The sequence below is a fragment of the Urocitellus parryii genome, chromosome 3, assembly GCF_045843805.1.
Source record: "Urocitellus parryii isolate mUroPar1 chromosome 3, mUroPar1.hap1, whole genome shotgun sequence".
NCBI lineage: Eukaryota > Metazoa > Chordata > Mammalia > Rodentia > Sciuridae > Urocitellus > Urocitellus parryii.
In genome coordinates this window covers 128,244,304-128,269,250 of record NC_135533.1, presented here as the reverse complement: position 1 = coordinate 128,269,250, position 24,947 = coordinate 128,244,304, and the positions used below count along the sequence as shown (strand labels likewise).

At 43.4% G+C, this 24,947-nt stretch overlaps 1 protein-coding gene across 1 annotated transcript in view; it reads right to left on the bottom strand.

Annotated features, from left to right (window-relative positions):
* The window catches only part of LOC144253752 (uncharacterized), a 127,585-nt gene that overhangs the window by 87,655 nt on the left and 14,983 nt on the right, over positions 1-24,947 (bottom strand). The window lies entirely within an intron of this gene.

The following is a 24,947-nucleotide window of genomic DNA, read 5'->3' as shown; positions in this document are numbered from 1 at the left end:
CTCTCAGGTTTTCCAACGGGCAAGTGGAGATCTGAGCAGGTGCCTCTGTGAGGAGGCCACGCTGCAGCTTGCTGCTGCGGAGTCAGGGGTTGTGCACGTTGCCATGCTGTCCTGGGAAGGAAACGTGGTAGGACAAGAGTGAAACAGGGAGTCAGGTCACAAAGACAAGGAGAGGGCAGCTTGCTTTCCCCTTTCAGAGTGGCTGCTCATTCCACCAGCTGAAGAGGATCAGGAATCTATACAGGTGGGCGTGATTACGCTGAAGTACACTAACCATGACCAAGAAATACCAGGGAGCCATACAACAAAGCCCACTTGAGAGGATATTGAAAAATTCACAACTACCTGATGTCACATAATGCTTCAGCAAGAGAATACTGTACCTTAAAAAAGCTAAACCCCTTGGGCTGGGGCTGTAGCTCAGTGGTAGAGCACTTGCCTCACATGTGTGAAGCACTGGGTTCAATCCTCAGCACCAAATAAAAATAAATAAATAAAGGTACCATGTCCATAAAAAAATTGTTTAAAAAAAAGCCAAACCCCAATACAGAAATTATACACACCCACACACTAATTTCTGAAGTTCATAATTCCTCAACAACTGAATCCAAAGACATCAAAGTGATGAAATACCAAATAGTGGATTCAAAAGAATGATTATAAAATGATCAATGAATTTCAAGAGAACACAGTGAAACAGCTGAATAAAGCAAGGAAGTCAGTACAGGATATGAATGAGAAATTCAATAAAGGAGATGGAGATATTTAAAAAGAACCAAACAGAAATTTGGGAAGTGAAAGACACACGAATCCAATAAAATGCTCAGTCAACAGTCTGTCTACCAGAGTAGACCATGCAGGAGGCAGACTCTAAGAGCTGGAAGACAAAGGGAGTGTCCTTGAACATTCATATTGCATTAAAGAAAAGAACATAAGTAACCACTACAAGAATAGATGAAATAGAGATCAAACTTAAGAATCATTGAAATCAAAGAGGGTTGTGAAATGCAGGCTAATGTTATGGATAAACTCTTCAGGGGAATAATAACTAAAACATTTCCAAACCTTAAGAATGAGTTACATGTCCAGTCACAAGAGGCATTTTAAATTCCAAACAGATAAGATAAAAAAAATTCTTCCATGAAAAGTATAATTAAAATACCTAATGTACAGAATAAGGATAGAATATTAAAAGCTAAAAGAGAAAAACATCAGGTCACATTTACAGGAAAATAATTACAATTGCTTCTGATTTCTCAGCACAAACTCTAAATGCCAAGAGGGCTTGGAAAGATGTGTACAAAGTGCTGAAAAAATTAACTGTCAACTGAGATTGTTATGTTCAGGAAATCTATTCTTTAGAGTTGAAAGAGAAATAAACACATTCCAAGATAAGCAGAAATTAAAAGAATACATGACTGCTAAGACAGCACTACAGAAAATACTTAAGGAAATGTTGCACACAGAAGAAATAAAAACAAACCCTGCGGATCACAAATGGGCAAACCTCATCTGAAGAGTACCTAAACAAATGAGAAAAAGAATCAAATTAAGCATTAGAAATAAATCAAAATGGCAGAAATTAATAAAGACCTCTCTATAAAAACACTGAATGTAAATGGTCTCAAATTACCAATTAAAAGAGACAGGATGGCAGAATGGATTAAAGAACAAGATCTAACTCTATGTGGTTTGTAAGGGACTCACCTTACAGGCAGACAGTCACAGACTGAAAGTAAAAGGATGGAAATGGATATATCATATGAATGGAGCCTAAAAACAGGCAGAGATAACTATTCTTAGGTTCAACAAACAGACTTTAATGCAAAGAGCTTCACTTTATAATTGTAAAGGGAACAATCCAACAAGAAGCCATAGCAGCAGTAAAGATTTATGCCTCAGATGTTGGTACACCTAATTGCATAATACAGATGATAGTCAAAGACTCAGATAGACTCTAGTACAATAATACTGGGGAATTACAAACATGTCTTCACTAATAGATAGGCCACCCAGATGTAAATCAGCAAAGACTCTTCAGACCTAAAAAATATAAGTCAAATGGACATAACAGACATCTATATAGACTATTTCATCCAACAGATGAATACACTCCCTTCTCTAAAACTGACCATAATTTAGGCCACAAAGTCACTTTTAACAAATACAAAAAGTTGATATAATTTCTGGTAACTTGTCTGATTATAGTAAAATAAAATTAGAAATTAATACCAAATAAATGGATGGAGAATACCATGCTAAGTGAAATAACCCAATCTCAAAAAAACAATATTGAAAGTTCTGATAGGCAGATACTAACTCACAATAAGGGGTGAGGGGATGAATAGAAGTACTTTGGATTAGACTAAGGGGGAATGGAGGGAAGGGAGGAGGATAGGAAGAGGAAAAATGGCAGAATGAATCAGACACAACTTTCCTATTTATTGAAAGTTTTTCTCCATATATGTAAAATATCTCAAAATACATTCTACTGTCATGTATAGCTAAAAAGAACAGATTATTAGTAGTAAATAGTAGAATGAATCAGACACAACTTTCCTATTTATATGGAAGTTTTTCTGCATATATGTAAAATATCTCAAAATGCATTCTACTGTCATGTACAACTAAAAAGAACAAATTATAGCTTAGGGTTAAGTTTATGTGGGAAAAAATCCACACCAAAAAAATTTAAAAAGTCTACAAAAACTAGATAAGCATGTAGATATTGACCAATGCCCTTTGAAGTGATTTTGAATGGTGAATGAATGATAGAATAATTCAGGCTAAACTTTCAAAAATTCCTAGAATAATGAGAATAGTGATATCATACCAGAACCTCTGGGATACCATGAAAACTGTTATAAGAGGAAAGTTCATAGCTATGAGTGCTACCTAAGAAAATCAGAAACATTCCAAATAAACAACCTAATGATGCATCTCAATGCCCTTAAAAACAAGACAAACCAATTCCAGAACCATAGAACAAAGGAATATTTGAAATGAGAGCTGAAATTAATATAAAAAATAAACAAATGCAAAGGCCCAATGAAATAAAGAGTTGGTTCTTTGAGAAGATTAAAAAATTGATAAATCTTAGCCAAACAAACCAAAAATCAAAAAGATAGAAAACCTAAATTAATAAAATTAGAGTTTAAGAAAGAGAAAGCACAACAGACAGCACAGAAATCTCAAGGGCCTTGAAGGAATACTTTGAAAACTTATACTCCAATAAACTGGAAACCCAATAAGAAATAGACCAATCTGTAGACACATACGACCTGCCAAAACTGAATCAAGAGGACAGGGAAAAATCTAAGAAGACCAATAACTAGCAATGAGACAGAAGCAGTCAAAAAATTTTTCGAACAATAATACAAAGAAGCCCAGGACCAGATTGATTCTCAGTTGAATTCTACCATACGACAAAGAAGAATTAATGCCAATACTCCTCAAATTATTACATGGCATAGAGGTGGATCACTTCCAAAATCATTCTATGAAATCAATGTAACCCCGTTAACAAAATTAAATAATGGACCCATTAAGAAAGTACATGACAGACAAATATCCCTGATGAACTTAACTGCAAAAATCCTTAATAAAATATCAGCAAATCATATTCAATAATGTATTAAGAAGATTGTACATTGTGACATAGTTGGTTTTAATTCAAGGTTGCAAGGATTGTTTAATATATGCAAATCAATAAATAAAATTTACCACAAAAATAGAATTATAAATAAGAATCACATGATCATCTCAACAGATGCAGAGAAAGGCTTTGAAAAAAAAAGACACCATTCATGTCAAAAACACTGAGGAAATTAGGGTTAGAAGGAACTATTCTCATCATTATAAAGGCTGTATGAGACAATCCCAAGGCAAAAATCATAGTGAATAAAAAAAACTGAAATAATTTCCTTTAAAGTCTGGAACAACACAAGAATGTCCTCTCTCATCACTCCTATTTAGCATAGTACTAGAAATTCTATCCAGAGCAATTGGGCAAGAGAAGGAAATAAAAGTGAAGACATAGGAAAGGAAGATGTCAAATTATCACTGTTTGAAGATGATATGATCCTCTACTCAAAGATCCAAAAGCTCCACCCTAAGGCTGTTTGAGCTAACACATTCAGCAAAGTAGCAGGTTACACAATCAACATACATAATTAATAACTTTCATATACACCAATAATGAATCTGCTGAGAAAGAAATAAGGAAGTAATTTCATTCACAATAGCCTCAAAAACAATCCCTAGGGATAAATCTAACAGGAATGTGAAATATCCCTACAATCAAAACTACAGGAAAAAAAAGAAAGAAATTGAAGAAAACACAAAATGAAAAGATCCCCCATGTTCATGGATAGGCAGAATTAATATGGTTAAATGGCCATTGTACCACAAGCAATATGCAGGTTAATGCAATCCCCATCAAAATGTCAATGACATCCTTCACATAACTAGAAAAAAATGCTTAAAATTAATTTGGAAGAATAAAAGATCCAGAATAGGCAAAGAAATTCTAATCCAAAAAGCAATACTTTTAATTATTCTACGGAGCTCTAATAATAAAAACTTCATGGTACTGGTATAAAAACAGATGCATTGACCAAGGGAACAGAAAGAAGGAATAGAGACAAACCTACACAGATACAGTGGGCAGATGCCACAAAATATACTTTGGATAAATTATGGTCTTTTTGAAAAAATGATGCAGAGAAAACTGGTTAACCATTTGTAGTGGAATAAGACTATCTCTTGCCCCTTATCTCTTGCCCCTGACAAAGTCAACTCAACATGTATCAAAGATCTAGAAATTAGGCTAGGAACTATGCAACACCTAGAAGAAAATGTATGGCCAACATTCCAGCATATAGGCTCAGGCCACAACTTTCTCAATAGGACCCTGAGAGCTTAGGAAATAATACCAAGACTCAATAAATGGGATGGAATCAAATTAAAAGGTTTCTAAAGTGCAAAGGAAAGAATTAAAAATGTGAATATAGAACCTACATCATGTAAAAAAATATTTGCTAGCTCCTCTTCTGATGGAGGATTAATATCCAGAATAGAGTAAGACCTCCAAAATCTTACCACCAACAAATCTAATAACACAACTAATTAATGGGCAAATGAACTAAACAGACACTTTTGTAAATAAAAATTACAAATAGCCAACAAGTACAAGAAAATCATTAGCAATTAGGCAAGTACAGATCAAAACTACACTGGGATTTTTATCTCACTGCAGTCCAAATGGCAGCCACCAGAAACACAAGAAATGATTAATGCTGGAGAGGATGCAGAGGAAAAGTAACAGTTTACACCGTTGGTAGGATTGTAAATTAGCACAACCACATGGAAATCAATACTGATTTTCCTCAAAGACTAGCAATGGAGCCACCCTATGACCTAGTAGGCCACTCCTGAGTATGCATCCTGGAAAATTAAAGTCCCCATACCATAGGGACACACACACACACCCATGTTTATAGCCGCACAGTTCACAAAAGTCAAACCCCAGAACCAGGCTAGGTGTCCATTGACAGATGAAGAGATTAAGAATATATATACAAAGGTGTTTTATTATCCATAGGGAATGAAATTATGTCATTTGCAGGAAAGTGTGTGGGAATTGAGAATATTATATTAGGTGAAATAAGCCAAACTCAGAAACAAGGGTCATATGTTTTCTCTTATATATGGAAGCTAGAGAGGAGAGGGTAGGAAAGGTGGGCAGGGCTCTGCTGACAACAGAAAGGAGATCAGCAGAGGAAAGGGATCAGGGTGGGGAGGAAGAAAGGGAAAGGAAAAATAGTGGAAAATAATGTTGGGCAATTTATATGGTCATACTGTACGTAGGTATAGATATGTAAGGACGAATCCCACCATTATGTATAACCATAATATACCAATAAAAATATGGTGGAAAATCATCACATCACAGAGAGGAAGGAGAGGGCAGCCCTTTAGAACACACTGCATGGAAAGTCAGTTCTGGGAAATAGTTATGAAACTTGAATCAGAGCATCACACAGAGGCAGACAAAATAAGACCAATAAGACTATCAGTCAGGACCAAGGCAGGCAGTCTGAATGTCCATCCCCCCAAATCAGCACGGTTCTTGTCAGAATGAATGAGGACAAAGAAATGTGGAGAACATGTTATTCATGAAAGGGTTTATGTTCCTTTCTCTTATAAAAGTGCCTTTGTAGAGGAACTTTAGAAACAAAATAATCTGTGGTTTCCCGGAGCAGAAGTACCCCAGTTCTCACCTACACAGACAATAATGAGGAAAGATGTGACTTTGTTAGTAGCGTTTAAAATTACATCCTGCTTGCTTATTTTAGGGTCTTTAATTGCAAGCAAATACACACATATATATATATATATATATATATATATATATATTTTTTTTTTTTTAACAACAGAATTTTATCTTATTCAGGAAATTTTCCAAAACCAAAGAGAAAATACATGGAAACAGGAAAACCATAAAATAAACATCCCAGTAAGCAAGGAAATATTTACAATTTTAAAATGCTGTGTATTCAGCTGTTTTTGTTTTCTTGCATATTCATTTACATGAGTGTTTAATAAACAAGCAGTTTTTTTAAATCTGTATTTGAACATGAAAAGATTTGTCTACTTATGGTGTAGAAAGTGCCAGAAGACTTACCTTCTGCCATCCGTGAGAATAAGAAGGGGATTTGCAATGTCATAACGTTCTCTGAGACTAACCCAGCTCACAAACCTGAGTCATAAAACAACTCCAACTAAAGTAAATTCCAAACAGGAACAGGCCCACCGAGGTTCTGGTAAACCTCAGCAACCCACTTGCTGAGGGAGAACAGCCCCAATATTCAGTGTCTGCACAATTCCATAGAACACACATTCACACCACAGCCAATTCCAAGCTGCTAATGTGGTCAGTGAGCACATGGAGGGGAAAAGATTTACATAAACTTCTCTTGAGAGTGGGTGGGACCTGAGTATAACACATTACTGGATGCCCCTCCTCAAGGAAAGAAAATATATGGAAACACTTTCAACTTTGCAGAGCACGGGAGCCTGCATGGTTTCTATGGAAGGAAGGGAGAGGGAATCAGCCAAAGCTTTTACAAATTCTGAGTAAGAGCCATCATGTACTTTAGGATGACTGGAGACACCAAATGCAGAAAGCATTAGAGGCCCCTCATAAGCTCCTTGCCACAGGTCTCCCCTGGATGCTCTTGAGGAAGGCAAGGGGCAGGCACAAGCACACAGAGCTCCTGGCTGTGCAGACCTGCAGTTGGTGATTGTGACATTGCCAGGCACACTGCGATCTCAATCTGTCTGGCTTCTGTCAAAGTGAGCAGAGGCCTCCTCGGCTAGAAAGTAGCAGCAACTCCTCTCACTGGCCCATGAGCCTCATAACATTGGTCCAAAAGAATTAACACAGTACGAGCATACCCAGAACTGCAGTATCTAAAGACTGTAATACATTTTGGTCAAGTGGGGTTTATTGCACAAAAGTAAGAATGATATCACATTAGAAAATAAAACATTTACAGTTGAATCTCTGTGATGCTGGGAGCTGCAACTGTAGATTCAACCAATTGTGGGTCAAAACTCATTTTTTAATTGCCACTGTATTGATCATAGTGATGATTTTTACGTATACAGGAAGATGCGTGTAGGTCATATGTAAGTACAATTATGTCATATTTAAGGAGCTTGGGTTTGGGAATCTGCTGAGTTTGGTATCTGTTGGAGGTTCTAGGGCCAATCTTGAAGATACCAAGGTAGTGTTTTACTGGCATAAGGCTGGACGTGAAGCTTAATGTAGCAGGACAGAAGAGTCCCAGGAACCCAGGCATCAGTGGTGAGTTGATATTTGAGAAAAGGCACCAATGTAATTCAGTCAGGAAACTGGAGCTTTTCAATGAATAATACTGGAACAATTTCACATGCATACAGGAGAGGCAAAGAAAAGGGAACCTAACCTTTAACTTGTACCATATTAAAAATTCAACTTGAAATGAATTGCAAAATTAAATGTACAACCTATAAATACGGCATTTGGAACAAATCATCAGAGAAAATATTCATGAACTTGGATTAGGCAAGTTTATTTATCTTATAAATTCAAAAAATATCTGCGTGACCAGGAAACTGTCTTTGGTCTTGTGTCCTGCCCTAAGCTTTCTCCAGAGCATTCTGTGGAGGTCCACAAATAAGATCTGTGTGCCCCTTTAACTTCTCTTATTTGGGGGGATCTGGTTGTTCCAAAATGAGGTGGTAGCCCAGACTTGAAATGTGTCTTGAGCTTATCTAATAATACACCAGTGTCCCTATTATAGAAAGAATTCACACAATCTAATAAAATATAGTCTCAAAAATAATGTGCAAATATTTGAACAAATGCATTGGTAACACATAGGAAAAGGAACTCAGTGTCATTACTCGGTACAGAAATGCAGATGAGGTGGAACATTCCATGCCTGATTGAATGGCTCAATAAACAAAAGCCAGGCAACAGCCAACCCCGAAGAAAATATGGGATGATGGAACTCTCATGTATTCCTGGTGGGAATATAAAATGCTGTTTCCACCCTGGACGACCACGAGTATTTCTTGTAAAGTTGAACACACACTTTTCACATTACACAGACTTCCTCCCCCAAGCGATGACACCTTACCTGACATGTACTCCCTGAGCCAATGTTGATGGTGGCTCCCAACAGTATTGTCCTCCTCCTTCCTCAAAGCTTCTTCTAAACCTTGTCAGCTGACTTGATTTGATTCCTAAGCACTTAAAATATTCTGGTAAACAGGATGCAACCCATGAAGAATGCCCCAAAGGACAGCAGGGTTGGTGTTGGGAGAAATCATCCAACAGCAGGCCTCAGCGCCATATTGAATCCTGCTCAATTGTGCTCCCAGCTCCCTGTACCTGGAGGCAAGGAATCCAGGCCCTGTTCTCGTTATACACTTACTTCATCCATTTCAATGTCTGATTTGCATCGAGGGGAGGAAAGCCATGTACCATCTTTCTGGACAAAAAGTCAACTAGGAAAATCTACATTTTTACTTTTAATGTACCCCAGCATTACCAGGTCTTGAGGAAAGTCGAATTCTGACAGTGACAGAATCCTTGGTTACCTCCTTGAACAGCTGAGCAGGGATATTCTGCCTTTTTCTGTCACAGAGAACAGAACACGGTGACACTTTTTATGTTAGGATGGCTGTGGAGACCTGACCACGTGAGCCTCCGAGGGCATGAGTCTTCAGGCTCTCGTCAGTTATTTATAGTGGAAATAATATTGTGAGATATTAACCTTTATCACCTCCTCACAGTGAGATCCCTGATCATGGCCTCAGGAGAGATAAGAAGGGAGAGGAAACACAGAAGTTACCTGGGAGTCAGTGGCTGTTGTTTCCTAGAAGGTTTGGTTAGTAGTAACAGGCTTATCAGGTCGGCCTGAGAACTTCCTGGTGCCAACTGTTGTTCTGAACATCCCACCATCTTTAACTCATTACCCTAGGAGAGTATTTCCCATTTCACAGGAACTGAAATTGAGGCCCAGAGATGTTCAGTAGGTTGCCCAGGTTTGCACAGCTATGGGATTAAAGCTGGGATTTGGACAAGCAACCTGGATACAAATTCCATGCATTTAAGTGTCCGACTATAAAGCCTTCTTCCATTTTAAGGCTTCCCTATGCTGAACTGTTTCCAGAAAGCTTAGTCAACTGTAACAAGAACTAAAAGCAATAATGTTCCTGGGAATATTGAAGGCCTTTGGCTATAAACACTGGGGCAGGGGGATTAATCAAACTGACTGACACAGCACTGGTCCTCCTGGTGCTGTGTCCGAGGACGGAGATGGATGCTCTCAGCAAGGACACCTGGAGCAAGAGATCAGAGGAGAAAGGCTGAGTGAGGGAGCTTTGGATTCAGGTCCCTGCTTCCTGAGCCTTTCAGCAGCTGGCGATCATTCAGACTTAGTCAGAGTTAGAGAAAGGAGCGCAGACCCCATCCTGAGCTAGTGGCCCTGGGCTCCACGTCCAGGCCTCTCTGTTCCTGTCTTCACTCTGTCCATCTCCAAAGCCAGATCCTCCCCAGAATCAAAGGAAAATCAGTGTCAGTGAAGAGTCTGGAGCCTCTTTGAAAGAGCCCACACCTCTGCAAGGTCTGGTTGTTAACACTGATTTTCTTATATCTCACTTCCTGGTGATCCATGATACATTGTTACAATTAGCTACAGAACACCCAGGTATGTAACATGCAGAAGCTTTGTGCTGTGGGCTGTGTCCTGAGGTGGAAGGGTCTTCTGTAGCCTCCACCTTGGCTTGACTCAGTCGCTGCAGCACCCCAAACTCACTTATCCACATAAAGCCCAAGTGCTCGACTATGACATTAACTCCTCAGCTATAACATAGAAACATAAGTTTCCTGCTTAATAATTAGAATGTGAAGAAAAAATATTAATAGAGCCGAATGATTTGTTTTAAAATAATGAGTGGAGTTCAGCAGTGCTCCCTGTATTCCCAGCACTCAAGAGGCTGAGGCAGAAGGGTCACTGGAGCCCGGGAGCCCTGGTCACTCACCTAGTATGCCAGAGGCCCTGGGCTGCATGTCCAGCATCACACACACACACACACACACACACACACACACACACAGAATGAACTGATTGCAGAGCTACAAAGGTCATTTGTTTCCAAGAGGGCGAGGCGAGGTGCCCATTTTTAATCTCCAAAGTTCCTGCTCTCTGTAGTTTAGAGACGAGAACATCTCTGGCAGTCTTGGGAGCGCTCCCTAGACAACACGCTCCTCTCCACTCTGACTGCACCAACGCCCTGACAGGGTACCTTTAGAAATAAGTATCTTCCATTCTTATGGGGAGAACAGATTTACATACTTAAAAATTCAACTAGGTCCATCCATAAACATTTTTCTTTTGAATTTACAAAGGTACCTTTCAAACTTTTGTCAAGATCAGCTCCATTTTGAAAATCGTGCCTGAAAAGAAAGGGTTGCAGGGATTATTTTAGCCGTGAGTTTTCAAGTGTTTGACATGAAAAGCAGTCTCAAAACCAATGCATGCCCTTACCCTCTAGATTATTTATCTCCTATAAACTCAAACATTCAAACTGTATCGTGAATATATGAACTTTCTGAAAAGGCCACTTAGTTACCACCCCCACTGACCCAAGGTGCCCTCGTCAACACTGAGGCTGCTCCCTTTGTGCATTGTGAGGGAGGATGAAAGAGCAGAACCTGTTCATCAATTGCTATTCAGAACCAAATCTTCCTGCATTAGGATTTTTTTTCTTTTTGACTATTTTCCTATCATTGTGACTAGATTATCTCACTGTTAGAATGTCTCACCTGAGCATGTGAGTCCTCCAAAATGACTGGGGCCTGAAAGAAGAAAACCGTAGGTGAGAATAAGCAAGCCGCAGCCAAGAGTGGGGACCATCTACCTTCTCCCATGCACTTGATTTTCCTGAGAGCAGCAGCAGGGCCTTGCGGAGCCTGGAGCTGGAGGACAATGACCTGTGCAGAACAGCACCCACCCAAAGAGGGCTTTTAACCCCCTGTCTGTGAGTTTACTTAAAGTGGCAGGTGTCTGCTTTGGGAATTCAAGGGTCAAATGAGAGACCAAGGAAACAATAGAGCATGTGCCCCTGGCTCAGCCCAAGGATGGAGTTAAGAAGATGGGAAGATAGGATTAGGAACAGGGAAGTCTTTAAATCACAGGATCAACAGGATGGTGCTCTTTTTCTACTTTTCTCTCTTTCTTATGTTAGTAGGATGAATGTGTTTTACTTCCACGGTTAAAAGAAAAGCAAAGGGAAGCATCCTGTCAATGTCACTGAAGAGAGTTCAATCCTAAGGACAGGAAGGCTGGGCAGGGAGACAGGTGACAGGAGAACTGCTTCCCCCTGGCCTGTTCCCTCCCCATCCTCAGGAGGCCCCTTCATGGAGACAACATGGCTGAGGAAGCCCCACACATAACTTCTGGGTGCCTGTGTTTCAGAGAAGAGAGGAAACAGAGAGAACCCGGGCTCTGGTTTCCCCAGGTAGGGAACGTGCCTTGGTCAACTTCATTGTGTCTCTTGGGGTCACCTCGTGGCCCCAGCAACAAGGAAAGCTTGGAAAATAAGTGTCCCACAAAGGCCACTGGAAGGCCAGCATAACTTGCTAATCTGTATCCACACACGGCTAGGCGCTGCCCAGAGCAGAACTGGGGCGCGATAGCAGGCGCCACAGCAGCAGCCCCCATGGCCCAAGGGTGCCAGCTAACATTGTTACCACCCAGCAAGAGCCTGCAGCTGGGCGTGCAGAGAAGCTGAGGCCAGGGCGCTGGGTTCTGCAGTAACAAAGAGCTTAAGTGCACAGTTGGCCAGCAAGGGGGCCAGGAAACAGCAAATAAAAGGAAAACCTCTCAAATCTGCCTCTGGATCATGTAATACCAGAAAATTTTTGCACAGGGTTGGGAGGTGAGAAGCTGCTGGTCAGACTGCTAGAGGGGCTCTTCTGCACACTTGTACATGGTCACTCTGCCTTATGACCTCGGCTCCAAGGGATGGTGTGAGCTGTCAGTCATTCTACTGTACTTCCTGCAGTGTGTGAACTGGGAATGTTTATACAAAGTCACAGCATAATGATGTTCTTCACCATGTTGGACTGCCTGCACGGTGGTAGGGGTCCCCTGGAGATGTTCTGCTGTATTAGTTTGTGTAAGTACTCTATCATGTTTGCACACCTGGGAAAAGTGTTTTGGAACATAGCTGCGTGACACATATGTGCGTGTGTGTGTGTGTGTGTGTGTGTCTGTGTATACACATGTTTGTGTGTGTATATGTGTGCATGATGTATATGCATATGGACATAAGCATGCATATCCATGCAGATGTACATACATGGGTCTCTGTGTATTTGTGTGCATGTACATATGTGTATCTACATATATAAAATAAACAAAACCCCAAAGAAACACAACAGCACACACTGGCACTCTTCCAGGGCCCGAGGGACCCTCTTAGCATGGCCAAGGACTGGGTCCAGGAGCCCCAGAGTCGAGGGTCAGCCCCTAGGCAGTACCCTCTTCCCCAGGCACAGCCCAAGCACAGTGACCTGCACCTCTCCACCAGCAATCCTCTTTGGGCATTTGTCAGTGGACCTTTGAAGGTTACACAAGGGCCCCCACCCGACTGCACCATGGCTTCTGCCTTCTTGAGAACAATTCTCCCATGTAAGGACTGACAGCAGTCCCCAGAGGAAGAGGTTACTTGTCTTACCCAGAGATTGTCACCAGGAGATGCCCTGCTTTCAAAGGACCTTGGGAGAGAAATAGCATTAACCACCTTTTATTTAGACCAAGCCTTGCCCTTTCTAGTCTTCACTTTTGAAAGCAAAAAAAATAGTTCTAAGGGCAGGAAGGATAAATCACACAGAACATCCTAATGCAGATCAGTGGGATGGGATTAGAGATGTTTTCTTCTTCATGCAAGAATGGCTTAAAAAGAACCTCGTGGGACAAGTGGAAGGATGGGGGAGGGAGGCTACGCCTTCTGCTCTGGGTGATAAAGGGATACAGAGGGGAAACGCAGGTCAAGTCACGACCCTCAACACTCTTGGAAGAGCCAGAATCCCCACCAGGTGCAAATGGAGCGTAGTCTGCGTGTTGCATAACAGGGAATGTGATGGTTTGGAAGCCCTGTTGTATTAAAGAAGATTCTTTAAACAATAAACATACACTGGATTCAAAGAAATGCAAGGTGGAGATGCTTCAGAAAGATTTTAGTGCTTAATTTTTGTTAAGGATTAACTGCTCATTCACATTTCCCATCTCGCTCAGAGGCTTTTTTTTTTTTTTTTCCTGAGGCAAATTCTAGAGGAAGAGAATATGGAGAGAATTTCAGGGCTTGTAGGGAATTGGTCATTCTCCCTCCTTCTCTTCCCCAGAATGTGTCTGTTTGAACGTATGCTAAGTGCAGTGAGTGACCAACATCCCTCTCTGGCCTGGCCTGGGGAAGAAAGCCTCACAGGGAGAATATAGACAGGCCCCGTGCTGTGGGATGGGGGCAGTGAGACCCACCAGGCCACCTCCCCTCCTGGGCTTCCTCTCTGCCTTCTTCCTTCCATTTCACGAAGATTTTGCAAAATTATTGCATCTCAGGGATTGAGAAAGGACAGAAAATCACTGTGGATAATGACAGGGCTGGGTGATGGGGCTCCCTGCACCACTTCTGAAGGCTGCTATTGCAATGACCTTCAGGATGTGCTTTGCACTGATCATTTGGAGAGTTTACTTTAGAGGGAGAGCCATTGAGTGCAGGAGAGAAGAAAGAAAGGGATGTGCAAATGGGGCTGGGGTGAGACCATTGCTTTCTCCAGAAATGACAGGTCCTTCTTTCTGTCAGGAAGGAGGCACAGTGTGGGGAGCAGAGGGCAGTAGGGCTTGGCGACAGGAAGGGAGCTTCTCACTGTGCAGCATGAAGAGTTACATAAAGTGCACACTTGCTGATGGGTCTGGTTTGGGGGAAATGGCCTTCCTCCCCTGGCAGGTCACCTTCCAAGGGGGAAACTAGAATTGAGGAGCCAACAGCCATCTCTGTGAAACCTGGGAGTTGAAACACAAAATACTTCAACCTGGATTTTTCTTTTCCATGCCCAGAAATAAGACAAATACTCTAATCTTGGGTATTGAGATTCCACCAACTTATTTTGTCTGTGTTTATTCTATTTTCCTGCCTCTCCAAGCCCCTGTTCCCTCTCATTGGTGTCATGATTAAAGTGTGAGACTAAGGACAGAGGGAGAGCTTTTAGCTAGTGAGGTTTCTGCCCAGAGATTAGCAAAGCATCTCCTCCTGTCGGCCTGAGAGTGGAAGGGCAGGGCGGGAAAGTGTCTGTGGATGAAAGGACTGTTTAGTAACCAACAATAAGAAAATTCTGGAATGTGCAACAATACGTATAAGTGTTGAGGTCATCAGTTGAGGTCATCATGCTGTGTGAGGAAAGTCAGGTGAGGAAAGGCCAAGTCTTTCTGATCCCACCTATGTAGTCTCTAAAACAGTAAAATCTTCAGCAACCGAATGGGATGGTAATGGAATGGTGGCGACCAGGGGTTGTGGGGAAGGGGAATGGAGAGTTACCAATCCAGGACCACGAAGGGTCAGTCTAGCTAAGTGCTACTCTCCAGAGACTGGAAATGGAACGTTGTACCCATGATAAGAATATGTCTTATAAACTTCACCTTTTTTTTTAAGAGGACTGATTTTGGTGTCCTTTACACACACACACACACACACACACACACACACACACAGTGTTTACTGCATGAAGTTCTCTTCTCACAGATACAATAATGTGAAAGTGTTGTCACGATGAACCCTCCAGGAGCCTGGGTCTCTGAGTAGCTACAGCGAGTGTCGCCCTCTCCGAGCCACAGTGGGCACTGATGTACCTCAGAGCAACTGGCTGAGTAAAACCAGCCTCAAAGAGCAAAGTGCACAATTAATTTCATTCATTTAAACTTCCAGACAACGCAAACATTCAGTGATCAAATGCTGATCCGTTGTTTCCTGCAGATGGAGCTGGTGAGAGGTGACTCAGGGGCACCATACAGCCGGCTCCTGCAGGTGCTGGTTCTGCTCACTGTCCCTTGTCCTGGTGGGTTCAGGGTGTGTGTGTGACTGTGTGTGTGAAGCGCATCCAATGGTACACTGAAAATACGTGCAGACTATTTTATCAATGATGTCTCATTAAAGGTGTGAAAGACAAGCATGCTGCTTTAGCACTAATATGAGGTTATACAAAATAAGTTTTGTTAGAGCTTTAATTCTTTTGAATGCCACACAAATGAACATTTAAACACCTACTTGGCAATGAAAGATTATGTCCTGATTATTTAATAGTGAGGATGGATGATAAGAAGGAACTTTGGCTTGGAAGTAGAAGGTATTTCATTGTCTAATTTTCCATTTTGTCTATGGAGGGTGGGGGGACACTCCAAGGAGTTCAAATGTGCATCGTGTGGGCTCAAGAGGTAGCATCAGGAAGGTGCCCAGAGCCCTGGTCAGTGAAGGCTGCGTTCCAGGTGATGAAAGGCACAGCTGGCCCTGTTGGAGTGAGGTGGCCCTGGGTTGGAATATTTGGAGAATCCACTTGTGGATGAACTTGGATTTCTTAACAGAGGGAGTGCCAGGATCCCTGAGACCTCCTCAGTTGTGTAGGATGATTTGTGGGAATGCTTCTCAGGCTCCAGAGTGGTAGTGCTCATGAAGTAGATGTATTATGGTAAAAGGATCCAAAGCCAACCAGGAGAAGGAAAAGGCTCAGGGCAAGGTCATGCAAAGACAGGTGCAAAGCTCCAGACTCTTGTCCCAGGGCAGCCACATGGGTGGGACACACTAAACACGTCCAGGACACACTGTGACAACACAGGTGAAAGGCGGTCTAACAGGAACCTCACCTGAGCCTGTGAGTTTATTAGAAGTGGCTGATACAGACATGTACCAAAGTCCCAGACTCCCAGAAGGAGTCCTCTCCACAAATGAGATTAATTGCACAAACCCTCTGGACAAACTGGTCCAGCATGGTTCAGAGTCCACAGTGTGCAGAATACTCTAACATGGAGGGTACCTCAAGAGCTCCTTCTCCAGGAGCAGCTGAGAGCCAGCCAGGGAAATAGGCCCCACAGTGAATCCAGGAGCTGACTAACTAGTTCCTGCATACAGGGACATTTATGAAAGGTCTCAGTTTGTTGATGTTATCATAATAGAAGCCTATATGCATACTCACAAAGAAAAACTGGCAATATTGAAAACATTGAACGTAAAATTAAAGCATTATCCCCTGCCTGGCTCACCATCACAAGCTAATATTCTTGATAAAGGTGCAATTATTTTTTGTGTGGCAAAGTGTAGCACTCTTTTTCTGTCTGTGGGTTTTAAAAAGAAGTCAGTGGAGGTTTTGTGGCCAGAATTTATTTCAGAGAATGCAAAACCATCACTCAATAAATTAGCAGGAATTGCTCACCAAATGCCACTCACTGCAGAAACATGCAAAGGAGCCAGAAGAGATGGGATCTTGGTCCCTGTTCCTGAGTGTCTCTGTTGAGTGGCACTGATGATTGCTCTGATCTGACTCTCATTTTCTTAAAGGCACAGGACTCTCCTCTCCCAGAGGGGAAACACCCTTGGTAGGGCACTCATCTGGCTTTCCTGAGTGTCTCTCTTCCATTCAGCAGAGCGGGCTGCTCTCCCCTGGTCTTGTCTAGCAATTCATCCTGCACCGCAAGCACCAACTGCATTGGTCTCCATCAGAAAGATTAGGTTTGAGTTTTCCAGAATCATATTCTACATACTTTGTATTTATTTCTATTTTTTCACTGTGGCTTGTCTCATTTAGTTGTTTTTGAGATCCGTTAATGTTATTGCATGTATCCACAGTTTATTTCCCTTTACTGCAGTGTAGCTTGAAAGGTCTGATTATTCTGTATTACATTCTTGTGGAATTTATATATTTTCATATGTGTAAATATTTGAGTGGACTCTAGTTGTTGGTTATTACAGATAAAATCTTTGTGAACATTTCTGTTTTTGTTAGCTTTTTCACCACTGTGACCACAAAACCTAACATAAATAAAGGAGGAAAATTTATTTTGAGGCTCACATTTTCAGAAGTTTCAGTCCATTGATGGCTGGCTTCATTCCTCTGGGCTTAAGGTAAGGCAGAACATCATGAGGAAGGGTGTGGAGACGGAAAACAGGTCAGAATTCGGTCACCAAGAATCAGACATTTTTCTCTCTCCAGAGATAAAATATATTTCCCCAACATATGCTCCCAATGACCCACCTCCTCCAGTCACACTGTACCTGCCTACAGTGCCCACAAAGTTAATCCCTATCAAGAGATTAGTGCACTGATTAGGTTAAACTTCTTATAACCCAACCATTTCATCTTTAAACTTTCTTGCATTGTCTACTCATGACACCTCATATCTAAACCATAACAATTTGTGTGCACCTATTTTTGTGGAAGAAGACTTTTCATTCTTCAGTGGTAAATGCCTAGATCAGAGGGTAGCTAACTTCTTAATATACTGCCATATCCTTTCTGGAGTGATTGTGCTATTTTGTATTCCCACTTCCAGTGTCCGAGGACCCCAGCCATTTGTTCCACAGCCAATGCACTTCATAATTTTAATCTTTTCATTTAAGCCATTTTAGTGTGTGTGAAATGTATCTCCCTCATAATTTTAACTTTCATTCCTGATGACTAATGGGGGTGAGCATCTTTTAAAATACTAACTGGCCATTCATATATCTTCTTTTGTGAATTCTCAGTTTAAGTATTTGAGCCATATTTTATTAGTGTGTTTGACTTATTATTAATTTATATTATTTTAATTTATATAATCTAGATATAAATACTACATGTGGGGTGTCCCAGTTTGAGGAATGTATTTTTTCTTAATGATGATGTTTGGGAAGCAGAATATTTTAATTTTGATGAAATCTAACTCACTAATTATTATTATTTTTTTTGAAAATAAACCTCTCTTTGTCTTAAGAAATCTTCACCTACCCCACATAGCACCACATGTAGGGAGAGCATTTCCCACTGTAGAAGCCAGTCATTCATTTTACTTTTAGTTCTTCAATCAGTATTTGCCTTCTTCAGATACTTAGCCCTGACATTGCTGCTCGGAGCAGGTCAAAATCAATCTGGACTCCCTTGGACAGGGAAAGTAACCAGACTGTGTGGATTGAGCAGAAGTAGAATCAGAGAAAGAGAGAAGCAGCCTTTGGAAGAGTGGAATGAGCCTTTCTCCCAAGAGCCCTCCACCTAAGCCCAGAGTTGATGTCTGCTGGTCATTATTCTGCAAGGTGAACCGTCCAGGGTCCTGCTTTCATGTAGATGCCAGCTGCCCTGCTGACCTGAACAGAGCCAAGTGCTTCATTCGCAGTAGCTCCTGGGAGGGGAGTTTGGTTTTCAGCCCATGTCAGCCCATAGGATAACTGCAAAGAACCACATAGGAAATGGCACAGGTCTATCAGGAAGGGCCACGGGGCAAGAAGTTCAAATCCACATCATGGGGCCACATGTTTATGAAGGAGTTTCCCTGGTGCTGAGAGGTGTCTGTGGCTGCCTGTGACTTCCTAAACAGACTGTTCTGCTCAAATATCCGCATTGGCACCCAACTGCTATTCCCAGTAGACAGTTAGAAAGTCCAGGGTCAGCCTTCTTAATCCTGCGGGCACCTCAGCATGACTCAGGGAGAGAAGGGACACTAAGCCTTCCCAGGAGAACAGGAGTCTGGAGTGTGGACATATTGCCTGAATCTATGCTGTAAACATAGAAGATGCCATTAAAACAGAAATTGTAGTTACTCTGGGTCTGTAACCACAGTGTTCACCACATTTTCAGCTCATACAAAGGGCCAACATCCCATTACTGCAGTGGCTGATGTCACTAATAACTAGACAGATGAATACCTTGAGGTATCCAGGAGTTAATCACACAGTAATGAGGAGACAGAATCCGTGCGTGGGCCTCCTTACCCACTCTGCCACTCTGCCTCTGTTGGAGCTAAAGGTGAGGACAGACCAGTACAGCTGTGGCGTTGAATGTGGGCTCAGAAAGGGTGAACTTGGTGCTCCAGCCCTTAGGTTTGCATCCTGCTCATTCTCCTGTAAGCTGAGAGTCCTGAGGGGTGGGCTCTCCCATTAGTTCCACACCTCAGTATCTCAGTGTTCTTGCCCGTGCAATGGAGATAGGATAGTCCCCCCTCGTAGGGCTGTGTGACAGTGAGGAGCAGACGCAGTCACTGGCTGAGTAGGAAGAATTCTATAGAAAATGACTTTCAAGGGAGGATGTAAATCCACCACCCTCCCCAGGGATGGTCCCCTCTGACCAGGGCCTGCCCAGCAGGTGGGGACAGCTGTGTGCTTCCTTCCTTCCAGAGGGAACTGGGAATTCCCAGCCTCTCATCCTAACCTACCTGGACTCTTTGGAAACTGACTCACTGATGTGAGCTCCCGTGACTGCTGCAGGGTGCTCTCTGATTGGAAGGACAGTGTGCAGACCTGTTAATGCTCCTGTTCTCTCTGCATTTCCGACTCTCCCCCCTGCTCTGCTCTGCTCCCACAGACACCCGGGCCTTCTGCATTCACTTCCCTTTTCTTGAGTAGGAAAGAATATTTGGCAAACTATTTTGGTTTTCTTTTTTTGAAAACTAACTTTATTAAATTATGTTAGTCAACTGGAGAGGCCCAGAAAGAGGAGGAGTGGCCTGGGGGTCAGTGCGATGGCAGGAGAGGCCCGTACACTGGGGACAGTGAGATGAGGACAAGTCTCCTGGGGCAGCTGCAGTGGCATTTCTGATTGGGGAAAGTGGGGAAGAGGATTGAGTGTGCTCAGACCAACTCTGTCCATTCCCAGAGGACTTGCCTGTCAGCACAGGGCTCCCATCTACCCGGCCACTCGGCATTGCAGGTCCTTTGTCCTGAACTGTCACTGTGTGGGTCCAGGTGAGTAAGTCAGGCTGGCCCTGGAGCTCCGCGTTAGAGAATCTTCTCTCCTAACCAACCCCAACCATGATCTGCAGCCTGCCCACCACCACCCCCACGGACCTGGACAAGTGACACCGCTCCATTTTTTAATGTGAATGTTTGATCCATTGTCAAGGCAATGATGTCATTTCCTGTGCCCATACCTGAGCCTCTTTTCACATAAGACCACTTTCAAAAGCCCTATGGGCTGCTGATTTCTCCTCCATGCCTACCCATCTCAGGTGCGCAGGTGTTCACCAACAACTACCCAAACATCCCCACCAGCATCTGCCCTGCTTGGTGCCACTAGAGTTCCAGCTTGGAGCCTTCAAAAATGCATTCACAACCAGTCCTTCCCTCTCAGCAGCTTTTGGACCCTGGTCCCATCATTGTGCAACTCATGGTGTGCCCAGTCTTTTCTGGAAAGTAGGGTAGCATCTAATCTCTAGGGTTTATTGTGTCGATTGGCCCATAACACCCTCTATTCTCTCTGAAACCAGAGATGGGACTCACAGGTGGCTAAAGCACAAATGTACAGATGGGACAATCACAAGAAGGGGAGAGACAAAGAATGCACCCTAACTCAATCAGGCCTGTGTCCCACACAGGGACATGGCCAATGTCCATCCCATCGTGGCTGCAGGTCCCTCTCTACACCATGGCAAGTTGGAGGGGACTGAGATGCAGAGGCTGCTCCCCTCTGCCATACAACTTCCCAAGGCTTCTCCTAAGATTTCAAAAGGGCCAAGTGTGTCTAGTGTTGGGGTCTCACAGAGACTCCGAGGTACCACAGGATCCTGCTGCCCAGAACCGGTTCACCCCTCACCTCAAGGGGGCTCAGCCTCTGGATTCATGAGAATTGAAGTGGGTACAGGTGATGGGATATCACCTCCAAGACTGAGTTATGCCAAGTCCATGACCCCTGTCTGCATCCCTGTCTCCAGCACCACTCCCCCCTCTCTCTTTCCTCCTCAGAGCAAACAAATCCATTTAGCAAGTGTGTCCTGTGATAAAGACATGACGGTCACCCATCCTCTCATTACAAAAACACTGAGGCTCAGCCAACATGGATCCTACCAGGAACACAGGCATAAACTCAGAGTCCGATCCTCCCAGCCGAGCCTCGGTGGAGCCTGGACTCCCCGCCTCCTGAGTCAAGGAAACAGAGGTGCCTAGCCGAGCCACCTTGGATGCAGCCGCACACAAACTGAACTCATCAATGCCCCTTGCTCTCAGTTGTGAGTAAGAGGGGAGGGTGTTTCACAACCCTGGACATCCAGTGCAGTCTCCAGGCTTTGGGGTGTGCCCTGGCCTCTCTCTATCTGCCCAGGCCCTCCAACCCACACTGGCCTCTTACCCAACCTCCTCCTAGGGCCAAACTCAATCCTGCCTCTCAATTTCTGCTGCCTTCCCCAACACACTGCTCCCCAAAATGAGCAGGGCTGGCTCTCTGTTATGCTGGTGCCAGCAGCAATGCCACCCCACTGACATAATTCTGAGTCCCAACCTAGGCACTCCAGCTGTCTTTGCCACACCTGGCCTGTTTGGGCTCTGGCTCTTGCTCTTTTCTTTCATGTGCATGTGTTTTGAGGTTTTGAGTTTCTCCCACTGCAGAACTGCAGCTGTGGCAGGGTAGAGCTCATGAGGGTGACACTCTGAGCCACATCCAATCCCATCAGGACTGTTAACTGGGGTGATGCTGGAACACAGTGATGAGTGAACACATGGGAGGTGGTTGGACCCACCTTGCCTCTGAGTGGTTTCCTTTCAGGACAGGAATGTAGGGATGGGAGCCCCTGGCGCGGGATGCTTTGCACAAGGCGTGACCACGGGCTCTTTCCTGGCAAAAATGGCTCCACTCAGCATGGAGAGCACTGTCATTCCTGGTGGCTAACAACAGCCCTGGACCCCAGAAAGGAACCCACACTCAAGATTAACGTCTGAGTGTGCGTGTCCTTGAGGAAATGAGGTCTCCTGATCCCAGGTGCAAAGGGGTAAGTCCTCTAACTCCAGGGGCCATGAAGGGACATCTGAGTTTCCCTTGTCCTTCTTTCCCTCTCTGAACCCATGGTGTCCTCACACTAACCACAGTTAGGACCCTGGCCTCATTCCCCAGTGAGGATCATTAGGCTCCATAAAGGACAGTCTCTAAGATGCTCAGTGGACCAACACCCTCTGCACAACCCATAACCCTATTCACCCAAGAGGCAAGAGGATTTCTATTCAGGAAAACCAGGAAAGGGAGAGCCTTTCTCAAGGACACAAGGACATTAGTGAGTGAGGGAGTGATTAATGGATGGAGAACTATTTCCAACACCAACTTCCAGGAGCATATATGGCCCTTTGGAGAATTCTGCAGTGTGTTGGTGATTAAGGAGAACGTGTGAATCCAGGGGTCACTAGGTCCTCTCAGCCATAAGGAGGGAAACTGCCATAAAGGAACTAGGACAAGGGTGCGAGGAATGCTCACTGGGGGGAGATTGGAAGGAAGGAAAGTGTACTCATTAGAAAAGTGTCGCCTGAAAATTCTTAAGCCAGCCAAAAGTCGTGCGAACTTGTGTGGGAAAAGAGTCTTTTGCACAGTGATGTAGCTAAGAGCTCACATGATGGAACACAGCATCAACTGGGACCAAATCCAATATCTGATATTCTTGTAGGAAGAGGAGAGTCTGGACCCAGATACCAGGGAGACTTGGGGATACCAGCTATGTGAGGTTGGAGCCAGGGCGGGATGCCCATATGGGAACCACAGATCGTGGGCAGCAATAGGAGAGTGGGCAAGGGCTGGGAGAGTTGGGGGGACAGTCCCCTAGGAACCTGTGAGGTGTTTTGGCAGTGAGACCGCCCAACACCTTGTGTGTTGAGCCCCTGGAGCTTGAGGGAAGGCCCTTCCTCTGTTGTTGGCCACCCAGTTGACAGAGTTTGGTTGTAGCAGGCCTAGGACCCAGCCGAAGGTCTGAACATGTTGGCCATGCAGGGTGGATCTGGACCGCAGACACACTCTGATGACTGTAGGGTTTCAGCCATGCATCATCACAAGCACCAAGTCAGGCCAGGTGGGGAAAGGGCTAGGAACACACTCTGGGGGCTGGTGCCTATATTACTGGGAGCACTTCTGACCCCAATTCCCTGATCTGCTGCCAACACAAGCTACAGAGGAGGGTGGAGAGACACAGAGCATGGATCTTCCCCACTCAGTGGGCCCAGGCATGTACCATGGCCAGCAGCCTTGTGCCTTGCCCGGTGAGTCCTGAAGCGGCCCCCTCTTCCCATCCTGAGAGCTCTTCCCTTCCTCATGTGCTACTACCTTCCCACTGTCTCTGGAAATATCTACTTGCTGTGGTCCTCAGGCAGTTTATGATTTAAGTTAAAAAAAAAAAACAGGTCTTGGTGCTCAAAAATATTTGATTTGCCCATCCTCATCCCCCAACCCCAATATTTTCATTATTTCCTCAACATATGAAATTTTACTAGCAAAAAGTTAATTTTGAATTATACAAAGCTGATTCAAATAACATTGGTATACATAATCAATCACTGTACTTTCAATGTTTGTTCTCCTTTCCTGTTAGAAACTGCTCGGAAAAAAGAGAACAGAGGGGGCTGGGGATGTGGCTCAAGTGGTAACGTGTTCGACTGGCATGCGCGAGTCAGTGGGTTCGATCCTCAGCACCATATAAAATAAAATAAAATAAAGATATGTCCACTGAAAACTGAAAAAAAAAACAAATAGAACAGAGGACAGACTCATGGAAGTACTTGAACTGATAAGAAGCTCCCACTCAAGCTCAGCATTCAGTCCTGGACAGGGTAAGACCAGGCCACTTTGACATATGTTCCAAAGAGTCTACCAGACAGAATCCTCTGACTGATCCCTGACTGAGCCATAGGAACTGGCTAGAAAAGCCTTCACATCCTCAATACATTCTTCACTTCAGAATACTGGACAAGCATTGATATCCATCTCTCGTTACCTTGCTCCCCAGCCAAGCATTCTTCAACAAATTCAAAGGAGCAACTCATGCAAGCACACAGAAAGGGATGTTCACTACACACATCCATGTGCGAAAAAGACAACTGGTATTTCTTGTTTGGGCTATTTCAAATGAAATCACTTCTGCATGACCTCCACAAACCAAAGGAAAATATTTTTGAAATTCCCACGTAGAAGACAAGATACACTTGCCAAGGAGGCAGTGCCAAGAATTTTGACACTCCAAATGTAGAGTGTGTGTTTAGGAGGCAGTCACAGTTTCCATGAGAGAATCCCATGAAATCAATTAGGAAGATCCATGCTCTAGCCCTACCATGCAAGTGATGTGACTTGAAAGAGTCACTTAGTCTTAGTAACCATCATCACTAACAACTAAGTCAATGAATAAAGGTCCTCA